This window comes from Marmota flaviventris, chromosome 11 (genome assembly GCF_047511675.1).
Source record: "Marmota flaviventris isolate mMarFla1 chromosome 11, mMarFla1.hap1, whole genome shotgun sequence".
Classification (NCBI taxonomy): domain Eukaryota; kingdom Metazoa; phylum Chordata; class Mammalia; order Rodentia; family Sciuridae; genus Marmota; species Marmota flaviventris.
This window is the reverse complement of record NC_092508.1, coordinates 60,387,253-60,399,191: the sequence shown is the minus strand read 5'-3', so window position 1 is coordinate 60,399,191 and position 11,939 is coordinate 60,387,253.

Here is an 11,939-nt window from a genome sequence, read left to right as displayed (position 1 = left end):
TAGAGCCTAGGCTAAGTTTTAAAAATGTTCAGTCGAACCAGGTGCAGTGGCATACACCTGCAGTCCCAGTGGCTTGGGAGGCTGAAGCAGGAGGATGGAGAGTTCAAAGCCAGCCTCAGCAAAAGTGAGATACTAAGCAACTCAGTGAGACCCTGTCTCTGAATGAAATACAAAGTAGGGGTGGGAATGTGGCTCAGTGGCCAAGTACCCCTGAGTTTAATCCCCAGTACCCACCCCCACACCGAATGTTCAGTAAATGTGTTTTTTTGTTTGTTTGTTTGTTTGTTTACCTCTTATCTTAATGCTGGTGGCCACAGGCATATTAACATAGAAATGGCTATAAGTGAATGATGTCTGGGTTTTTCATTTAATGTCCTCAAGTACCTCATGCAGATGAGTAGCCCACCTCTATTCAGTTCCCGTTGGATTGTATAGCAGGTGAAAAATCAATAATATCCCCTGTTCTTGAGTCCACTGTTGTATGTCATGGCTGTGAAGTGAATTGTTTGGTTACTCTCAATTACCTTGGGGTGCTGTACATGGCACTCAGCTGGCTCCGCCTCTTAATGGTTGCTCTTTGGTTGTCCTTTTGCTGGGAAAAGCTTGCATTAAGCCTATAACCATGTGCACATAAGTCAAAGTGAATTTGGCTCCTTCTGATAACTGGGGAAGGCCAATGTAGTTCATCTGCCATTGCTGAAGAGGGACATCATGTCATTTGATATGTCTATCAGCAGCATCCAGACACTGTGGGAAGTGCTGAGAACAGGCAAGACAGTTTGGGCATGGAGCAACATCAGTCTCCAATATGTTACAGCTGCCCACATAGTCTTTTGACCTTCTTTCTTTAGTCTATGATGTAGCTAAGCAGTACTTTCCTTTGCTGGGGCTTCCTCCAGCCATCTTACTTTCATCAGTTGATCAGTATCATCAGTGCCTAGAAATTGGAGAGGATAATGGGCAATGACATGGTACATTGTGGCTACTTTGGTTCGGATGCAACACTAAATGTCTTCCTTTAGTTGTTTCTCTGCTGAGACCTGCTATTAATGATCTACTGCTATTGATGTTGAGAAGGCCACATTGCAGAACTGTTCTGCATATGGTCCAACTGTCTGATGCAGATAGTTAATGGCCCACCTTTGTGAACAATACCCATCCATGTTACTCACAGTGTAGCCTATTGGCTGCTGTGTCCATGTCCTTAATAGATCCAGAGTATCGGTCACTGGATGATGGATTATGGTCTCCATTCTGGGGGCTTGCTTTTGCTGATCCATCTGTGTACCAAGCCAATTCTGGTGTCGGGGTGGCTTTCTCCCTCAGGTGAAGGAGTTCTGCTGTTTTCTCCCCTTTTGGATAAATTTGTGACCAATCCCAGGAACTACTGAAGTTCTGAACTGAGATAAGTGTTATCTATTCCTCATTGTCAAAGGTATGCACCCCATTTCATAATGGTTGCCATTCAAGCTACATTGGAGCATGAGGCCTTGGTCATTGGCTCTCTCCATCTGCTACTGGGGTAGGTGGTCATGACCTTGACTGAGGCTTCCCTGGTGATGAATTCCACAGCAGGAAGGGCACTATAAGTCCCCCACAGTTATTTTTTCAATGGGCTATAATGTTCTTCCACCTCTCTTCATAACTGTGACCAAGATCCAATGGTAGTCTTATGTCTCTTGACCCACTGCCATAAGACCCATCCAAAGCAATCTGGTGTGATATGAATGGCAAGCTCAGCAGGTTTCAATGTGTTTTACTCCCCAACTGGCCTGATTAAAAGCCTCAGTATGCCAGTCAGCTGAGTCCCAAACTGTACCCCTCCAAAACAAATTATACAGTGGTCATAGTAAAAGAATCAGATGAGGAATAAAAGCCCTCCAATAATTGAGTAGCCACACAAATTCTTGTACTTGCTTTACTGTGTTGGAAAGTAGAAATCACTGAACTTTATCTATTATAGCCTGTGGTATAACCTCTGCCTAACCTAACCAGACAACAACACAGAATTTCACCAACAAGCCAGAGTCTTGCACTTCCTTGGGGCTTATGGCCCATCCTCTCTCTTGCAAATGAGTTCAAAGCTTGGGGCATCCCTCAGTGAACACTGAAGGAGTCAGAAGTGAGCATTGTGTCATCAATATAATGAAATATTTTCACCAGTAGAGATCAGGATCAGGTTTCTATCTTGTGCTATCATACTGTGACACCCTGTGGAGCTATGGAGAGATCCTTGGGGTGATAATGTAAATGTCCATAGTCTGCTGCCCCATATGAAAGCAAATGGGTCTTGATTCTTAAGGATTATATCTATTTAAATAAGGCATTAGCAAGGTCTAGTCCACAATGATACATTTCCAATAGGGTGCTATACTCTTCTAGAAGGGCCTACACTGAAAAGGGCTTATAAAGTAGAAGGATCACCTTATTTCCTATAATCTACTGTCACGTGTCAAGTTCCATTGGCTTTCCTATGGGCCACATGGGGGAATTCAAAGGACTGTGGGTTGGGCAAATTATGTTTCCTGCATCCAATTTATGTATGGTCTGTTGTCTCTTGGTGTCCTGCCAGTATTATTTCGTGGTGACTATCCTGTGAGATTCAGGCAAAACAATACTAGGGTGTTTAGAATGTCCCCTTAATAGTGGCTTTACAACTGACACATGCTTACTCTTCTAGCAATGTATACAGAACGTGCCTACTGTAGCTTGTAGGCATTGACACCTAGAATGTATTTAGGAATGGGAGATATAAGCAGCGGATTGGGGGTAGATGATGGGTGTCCAAGCTGCAGTGGGAGCCTTAGAACCCAGACTCTCATTCACTCCCACATGAATTTGTCAGGATTACCTTTTTTTAACGTACACTCAGCCCCTATGTCTACCGATGCTGCTACTCTTTGAATATTTTTCAAAGATCAGTGTATTGACAATTCTATGTAAGACCTTGGACCTTGAACCTTGATCTCCTCCATAGTCCTCTCATAGCCAAGGGCCCACAGATTTTTCAGGGGGAGCCCTGGGATCTGTTTTCAGTGCAACTCCTAATAGGAGGGGTTTATCTTTGCTTCCTTTGGGAAGTAGGAGTTCATTTTATCTGTCTCCTTTTCCTTTTCTTCTTTGGGGATAAGGGCTGAAATATTTAGTCCTTTGGCAATTGCTTCTATAATCTTACCAAAATGACATTAGGTTATTTGTATATTTTCCTTTCATCAACTCCTGTTGTTTTTTTACCTTTTTCTTTTCTTTCTTTTTCTTTTGTTTCTTTCTTTCTTTTCTTTTCTTTTTCTTTTTTTGAGAGAGAGAGAGTGTGTGTGTGTTTATGTGTGTGTGTGTGTGTGTGTGTATTGACTGGGGACTGAACCCAGGGGCACTCTCCCACTGAGCCACATCTCTAGCCCTTTTTATTTCTTTTTTTAAATTGATTTTATTTTTTTAAATACACATCAGCAGAATGTATTACAATTCTTATTACACATATAGAGCACAATTATCTTTGTATATAAAGTATGTTCACGCCAATTCATGCCTTTATACATATACTTTGTGGTTTTTTTGCATTACAATTCTTTTTACACATATATACCACAAGTTTTCATATCTCTGTATATGAAGTATGTTGATATGTTGACACTCAATTAGAGTCTTATACATGTACTTTGGAACCAACATTTGACCCAGCTATCCCTCTCCTCGGACTATACCCAAAGGACTTAAAAACAGCATACTATAGGGACACAGCCACATCAATGTTTATAGCAGCACAATTCACAATAGCTAAACTGTGGAGCCAACCTATATGCCCTTCAGTGGGTGAATGGATTAAAAAAATGTGGCATATATACATAATGGAATTTTACTCAGCATTAAAGAGAATAAAATCATGGCATTTGCAGATAATGGATAGCGTTGGAGAAGATAATGCTAAGTGAAGTTAGCAGATCTCCAAAAAACAAATGCCAAATGTTTTCTCTGATAAAAGGAGGCTGACTCATAGTGGGGTAGGGAGGGGGAGCATGGAAGGATTAGATGAATTCTAGATAGGGAAGAGGGGTGGGAGGGAAAGGGAGAGGGTATGGGATTAGCAAGGACAGTGGAATGAGATGGACATCATTAGCCCTTTTTATTTCTTAAGACAGGGTCTTACTATATTGCTGAGACTGGCCTCAAACATTCAATCCTCCTGCCTTGGCTTCCAGAGTAGCTGGAATTATGGGCATGCACCACCACACCCAGCACTCTGGTTGTTATTAAGTCCACCGACATTTGTTTTGGAGAAACTTGAAGAGTTTTAATTTTGGCTGGGTTTTATGGACTCCCATTTTCTGTTGCAGCCTTTCTTTCTCCCCTAGAATCTGCCATCATCTGTGGTATTTGCTGGATGGGCTGCCCTACTAATGGGGATAATATTGATACCAGGGCACCATACATGGACAGAGGAGCCTCATTTAACACTGCATTCCTCATGCTGGCAGTGAAAGTCCTCCTATCCTGTCCTGGGATAGGTTGCAGATAAATAGCATGTTTCATTCTCAGTTCCTACAAATAGACCAGTAATTCTTCCATTGAAGTCCAGATGCCCCTATGCATAGGAAAATCTCTTGCATTCAATCATATATTATAAGGGGCAATAAGTAGCCAAGCTAACAATGACCCCACACTTTTATTAGTGGCACTGGGGAAAGGCACTGATATAAAACAAGGTGGGCAGTTACTGAAGGCATTTAAGATAATTTTATACTATCTAACATTATCTCATCTGCTCCCGTGTCCACAGATGAAGCAGCCATGCCAGTATATTTTCTCTTGTTTTCTTGTTTTCTACCAGCTCCACCAGCTCTGCTGGGATCTGTGATCTCATAGTGGCATGAGCCGATTTGGATCTTCCCCTCTGGACATTTCTGTTGGGTCATTAACTTTTCAACCATTACAGATTTAGCTTTCCTGGTAGTTTCTTCTCCACCTCAACTTGTGAGCCACTAGAGTTAGTGGACTCCCTGAGTGGGTCCCATATCTGAGGGTTCCAGTTTCCATTACTCAACAATCCCTAATATGTAGGTCCATGATGCCCCCTTAATTTCAATGTAACTGCATGCTATGACCTGTAGGCATTTTTCTATGGGTTCTTGAAGCCATGATAACATATCCTTGCTGTCAGCCTGTGCTGAAATGGACTTCTCTTTCTAGTTTTAACTCTGTTTTCCATGGGGCTGAGCTACTGGTCTGTGGGTAACTTTAATGCACACAGCGGGGGCCTAGCAGGGCTGTTTGTTCCTTTAATTTTCCCTTGACTAGACTGGATGCTGCTACCAACACTTGTGGTAATCCTTTTGACGATTTTGGGGTGTCCCCATATACTCATGTGGTGATTGCCACCCTCAAATAGGAGAGCCACCTCAAATCACATTGATGCCTATGGATGTCTGGGATTTCCCCTGCAGAGCCCATGTCTTTTTCCAACTCTGGAGACAACTCAACACGTCCCTCTTTGGGATCCTGCCAATTGTTCAACCCCCTGGGCTGCAAAAGCCCCAGTTTACTATTTACTAATCCCAAAGAAGGATCTTGGAGGACCAAATAGAGAGGGTTTGGACATTTTATTACATATATATTCCTCAGTGGTAGAAGGTCAGGATAAGATGGAAGGCCACCCCACGACTATAAGCAGGGGGAATAGGTTGTATATCTACTGCACAGATGAATCCTCAGATGTGTCATGAGAACATTCCTCTATAACCAAAGTCATTCTGCTTCGATACCCACCTAAAGATTGGAGATAAGGGAGGGTGGCCAATTTCCTTTCTCTTACCCTCATCTTCACATTCTTTGAAGTCCCACTTATCTCACCACCAGGAAAAGTAAGCCTTCCTGGGTATGGACACATGGAGAATAGAAAGCACACCAAGTTAACCGAATAACTGATCCATAGAGATTTACCAGAAGAATGTTGAATGTGCTATCTGGTATTTCTCAGTAGTTATAGTAAAGTACAAAAGGAGAAAGACACACTAAAGAAAGAACTGTTAACTCTATAGAAGTCAGGAATTTCTGGGGTTTAAAATAAAAAATTTCTCCTTCCTGACATCTTCCTATGGCAAATGAAGTGCCTATCTGGTGAACATCAAATCCAGAGTGCTGTCCAGATGGTCCAAAGGTAAACTCAAGGGTATGACTATAAACCTGTTTGCTAAGGCCCCATGAACTTTAAAGTATTGCTTTATAGACTTTTTGTTGTTGTTTTTGTTACCAGGAACTGAACTCAGGGATGCTTTACCAATGAGCTACATCCCCAACCCTTTTTACTTTTATTTTAAAACTACATCTTGCCAAGTTGCTCAGGGACTCACTAAATTGCTGAGGCTGACCTGGAACTTTTGATCCTCCTGACTCAGCCTGCCTTGGAGTCACTGGGATTATTGGTATATACCCTGGTTGCATGGACCTTTTCAAGCAGACAAAAGGCCTATACATATTTAAAGTGTCATCTGCAGCTTTGAGGGGGAGCCTAAGGTAAAAAGGGGCTCAGAGAAATTTCTTGTGGATTTTGCCTAATGGAGATTGTTATAAACTGATTTATAAGAACCCTACAAATTATTTCTTAATTATACAATCAGCCTGATCAGAAAGGGACGTTCAGGCCTTTGAATCTCAGACTTTTAAGAACAGGAAGCATCTAAGACAAGTGCTGTGCAAGAATAAAATATCCCAGCCCAAATATTTTCCTTTGGCATATCTCAAGTTGATTATTCAGAGAAACTGCTGACCTCTGCATATGCATGGATGGCTCTGAAAAGCTGTCCTTTTTGTCAAAAGAAATCAACACATTTCTACAGTATTAAAGTAGATAACAAATGCACACAGAGGCTTTTCTTCTTTTATAGCTCCTTCCTGCTTCAGCCCAGAAGGGATCTTGCCACAGGAAGAAGCTCTTGGGGCTCTGACACCTAACCCAGGCAGAGAGGACCACAGGTTCTTGTTACCTAGAAGACATCATCTGTATCCCAAGACAATCCTTGCTCACTGTGCACCACTCCCCAAACTTTTCATAGCCTGTACCAATTCCTTTTCTCCAGAAGTCCAAGCCCCAGTTTCTTTTTTTAGCTAAATAAGGGTTAATTTTTTGTCTTTCTTTGAGACTAATATTTCCATGTATTAGGCATGCAATAAAATTCTTCCATTCTTTTCCCATTATCTATTACTATCTGTTTATTCTATAGACTAAAATTGTTGAAAACTTCAGAAGGAAAGACTAAATTTCATTTACCCCTGCACTACTCACCTGCAAACATGGGCTACTTGAATGGAAAAGGAAGAATGGCTTACAGGGTGGAAGCAAGAGCCCAGCGGGCAAAACCCAAAGCTCTAGCAAAGCCTTTCCGGCAGGAGGATTGATACTTAATCAGGGGACTGGCAATGTCCAGTTAAGATGGATTAGAAGTGCTATGCACTAGTGACTGCTGGGTGCCTCTTTTTTCACCCTCTTTTGAACATAAGTGTCTATAGCAGTTGTCCTGTGTTTGTTCCCTTATTGTGTCTAGGGTGCTCTGGGCACATCTCTCATCTCTTCATTCACAAGTTTTCAGGTTGAGAGGACTGTCCTTGAGGATGGATCTCAACTTGAGGATCCCAAGGAGCCTCAGCCTTTATGTAATCCCAGCCCAAACCCAGGGAGTGGTCAGCTAGGGTGAGGGGGGTAATATGGTGTTTGTTTGTTTCATGTGCTTTTGAGATATTACAGATTGAACCTAGGGGCACTTTACTACTGAGCTACATCCCCCATCCCTTTTTAAATTTTTTTTTTTAATTTGAGACAGGGTCTTGCTAAGTGGCTGAGGCTGGAACTTTTGGTCCTCCTTCTTCAATATTCCACATTACTGAGATTATAGGTATTCACCATGGCACCCAACTGGTTATTTCTTCTCACTGATCTCTCTGCCTGTTAAACCAGGTAAGGTGACTTGAAGAGAAAGTGGGGTAAAGCAGCTTGGAGTTTGGTAGTCAAGAGAGGTTTGGCTACAGAACCAACCATAATTTCCTACCTCTCCAGACAGTGCACTATTCCTTGACCCTGGAGCTTCCAACACTATTCTGGCTAAGTGTTAGACTCAACACCACTTAAAGCACCCCTTATTTACATAACTGGAAACCACAGCTCTGAGTTTGGAGGGATTGAAATCCAGTGACTGGATATGCACATGCTGGAAGCCAGCCTCCTCCACATGTTGTCTGGGATCTCCAGATGAGATCATTCTGGATTTTATGGCTGGGCACTCGATCCAGTGACAAGTGTCCTTTATCAAAGGAAGACAGAGCTGGATGTCCTATGAAGACAGAAGCAGAGATTGGAGCTATGACATTATAAACTGAGAAATGCCTGGAGCAACAAGAGATGGACAAGAAAAGGAACAAATTCTTCCTCTGAGCCTCTAAGGGAGGACAGCTCACCGATCCCTTGATTTCAGACTTCTGGCTTCCAGAACAGGGAGAGAACAAATTTCTTTTGTTTTAAGACACCAAATTTGTGGTAATTTGTTACAGGCAGTCTCAAAAAACTAATACAATAGATGAGTCTCACAGTCAAGTTGCAAAAACAGAGATACCGTTTAAGTAAAGTTTTAAAAACAAAACCAATGGCGCACGCCTGTAATCCTAGTGGCTCAGGAGGCTGAAGCAAGAGGATTGTGAGTTCAAAGCTAGTTTCAGCAAAATCAAGGCACTAAGCAACTCATTGAGACCCTGCCTCTAAATAAAATACAAAATAGAACTGGGGATATGGCTCAGCCCCCCAAAACCCAATACTTTAGACTGTGCATATATACATATATGTTGATAAAAGTATGAAGTAATAAATGACAGTCATAAATACCTAACCTAGAGGAGGGGAGACTGTAAAGATAGGAAAATTACAGAGAAATTTACGGACATAGAGCACATTGTGTTTCCTGAGCTGAGTGGTAGGGGCAATCATGATAGATACCACACTTTCATACCAATGTGTAGGACTTATCTATCTTATGATAATCACATTTAAAAAACATTTAAAAGGAAAAATAAAGAAGTCAAGAAGGAAAGTTAATAGCACCTTGGAGGTGGGAGAGCTTCTCTCGGAAAATGTGTGACCTTTCAAGTGTCAGTCAGATTGGGGTGATCTGGTGCATATGTATCTCCTGGTGCTTAATAAGCAGATGAAAATCACTTTGTTAACATTCAGTGTTCTGATGCTGTTCATAAATAATTCCAATAGTAACCTTTTTCATTGGAAAACACCTGTACAGGGCCAACTCTGATTACTCCCTGTGGATATTGCTTAGCTCAAAATTAATATATCATACTTTCTAGAGTGACAGACTGTGGGCTGGAATAAGAGAAAACAGTAATTTATAAGATGGAGTAATTACTGGAGGATCCAGGTACTATTTGCTGACTTTCTTCTTTGTTCTCAAGCCAACAAAATTATCAAGTCCACATTCCCAGAATCCTTAATCCTAGGTTGTCTATCAAAACAATACTGTTGAGGATTAATAACCACCACAAACCCATAATAAACTGCACAGGCCCTTCGTCTTCCCAGGTAATAAGTAAGCTCAGCTAAAGCATTATCAAAGTGACTGACTAGAGGCTGCTGGGCTGTTCCTACTTGGCTTCCTTGACTTGGCTGAAGAGGCCTCACTGGCTGCACTATCCATAATATCCACGAGGTGGCAGCAACTCCACGGCTGCCAACCAGTGGCCTCTGGAACAGCCGAGGCTGCCATTAACTCCTCACCCACAGAGGTTCTGTTTTCAAAATCCGGTTTGGTTGTTTCTTTGAGTGTGATCATTATCAATTAAAAATTATTCATACTAATCACAACATTTTTATATCAAAGAAAAGCATCCTTCCCCCTCTTTTTTTTTTGCCCCAGTCATGTATTTATTATTTTAAATAATAAATACATATAAGGAGGAATTCAACATTTACAATATTCAAAGAGAAATGTTGTCTTCTAAAGAATAAATATTTTATAGAGGGCAGAATCATTTGACAGCAAGTAGATTAACACTCTTTCCGGTTTTCTCTTCTTGTAGGGCATTATTGCTAAAACCCACATTCAGCAGAGAAAAGCCATGTTCAGGCTCTGATTTGCCTACCCTATTTTCAGAGCAGGAATTTGGAAGTACTAAGCTATTGAGACTCTCAACTGCTCAGAGGATGACTAGACAGGGGTATTCAGAAATTTCTGAGCTGATGTCACCTTATTTTCTATCGCTCAGAGGTAGGCATTCTAAGCATGCCTAAGACACATAATGAAAGAGAACTGTGAACTAGAAAAATGCCTTCTCTAAACTGAACATATTGTGGATATCAGAGACCACAAGGTTAGCTGAGAGACCACTGGATTCAGAGTCCAGGGATGGTGGGACCGGGGCTGCCTCTTCTGTTAACAGATTGAATAATATCTTTTCCACAAAACTCAGAAGGTTCTATAAGAGTCAAATGGAATAATCTAGATGCTCAATAAATGTTTGCTGAAATTCATTAATAAATTATGTTGAGGAGACTTTAAAAATTGTACTCTAAAGCTAGCAAAAAAATTGTACAGTAATAGACAATCTAAGATGCATATCCAGAGGTTTTGTAACTGTAATATTCTTATATAATGAGAAACATATGTTTGATTTTTGTCCCCAATTCCTGGCATAAAGCTCCTGAAACCCTTGGATTCTAAGTAGTAGTGGTGAGAGGAGTGATTTTTATGATTCATAGTCACCCATGTGACCAGAGGGTTAGAACTTTCAGCCCTGCCTACTCCACACCTCGGAGGAGGGGAGAAGGTGGCAATTGAGTTCAATCACAAACAGCCAATGATCCGATCATTCATGCCTACATAGTGGATCCTCTATAAAAACTGGAGGAGATAATGACAGGGTTTGAAGAGCTTCTGGGTTGGTGAACACATGCATGTGCTGGGAGAATAATGCACCCCAAACTCCTCAAGGACAGACACTCCTGTGCCTAGGACCCTTCCAGATCTCACCTTGTGTCCCTCTACAAGGGCTGTTCATTTGTAATCTTTACACTATCCTTTAGAACCAACTGATGATCATTAAATCAAGTGTTTCTCTGTAGGCTGCTAGAGAAACTTATTGAACCTGAGGAGAAAGTCAAGGGGACTTGATTTGTAGCTGTAGGGGTGGAAAACGTGCTGGTGTGAGGAGACCCCCATCACTACCACTTGGTGTCAAAAGTGTTGTGAGTTGAGAAGTTTGGTTTTGTCCCCCCCATTAATAACAGATGTTGTAGTAATGGTTTCCAGAATGAACTGTGGAGGGCTGGTAGTATAGTTCAATGATAGAGCACTTGCCCAGCATGCATGTGGACCTGAGTTTAGATCCCAGTCCTGAAAAAACATTTTATTGTGAATATCCTTCTATTCATACGGGGCAGTGTTTTTCAACTCTAAGAAGCTGTTATGGTTTGAATGTCAGGTGACCCCCAAAAGCTCATATGTGAGACAATGCAAGGAGGTTCAGAGGAGAAATGATTGGGTTGTGAGTCTTAACTTAATCAGTGAATTAATATCTGATGGGATTAAGTGAGTGGTAGAGTGTGGCTGGAGGAGGTGGGACATTGGGGGCATGGCTTTGGGTATATATTTGTATCTGGTGAGCAGAGTTTCTCTCTCTGCTTCCTTATCACCATGATGTGAGCTGCTTCCCTCGACCACACTCTCCCACCATGATATTCAGCCTCACCTGGAGCCCCAAGGGATGGAGCCAGCCTTCTATGGACTAAGACCTCTGAAACCAGGAGCCCTCAAATAAACTTTTCCTCCTCTATAGTTGTTCTGGTCAGATCCTTTAGTCACAGCAGCAAAAAAAAGCTGACTAAAACAGAAGCTTTTTTAAACATCCCATGCTGATGCATTTTTGTGGTGTTTGGTTGGTTGGTTGAAGCT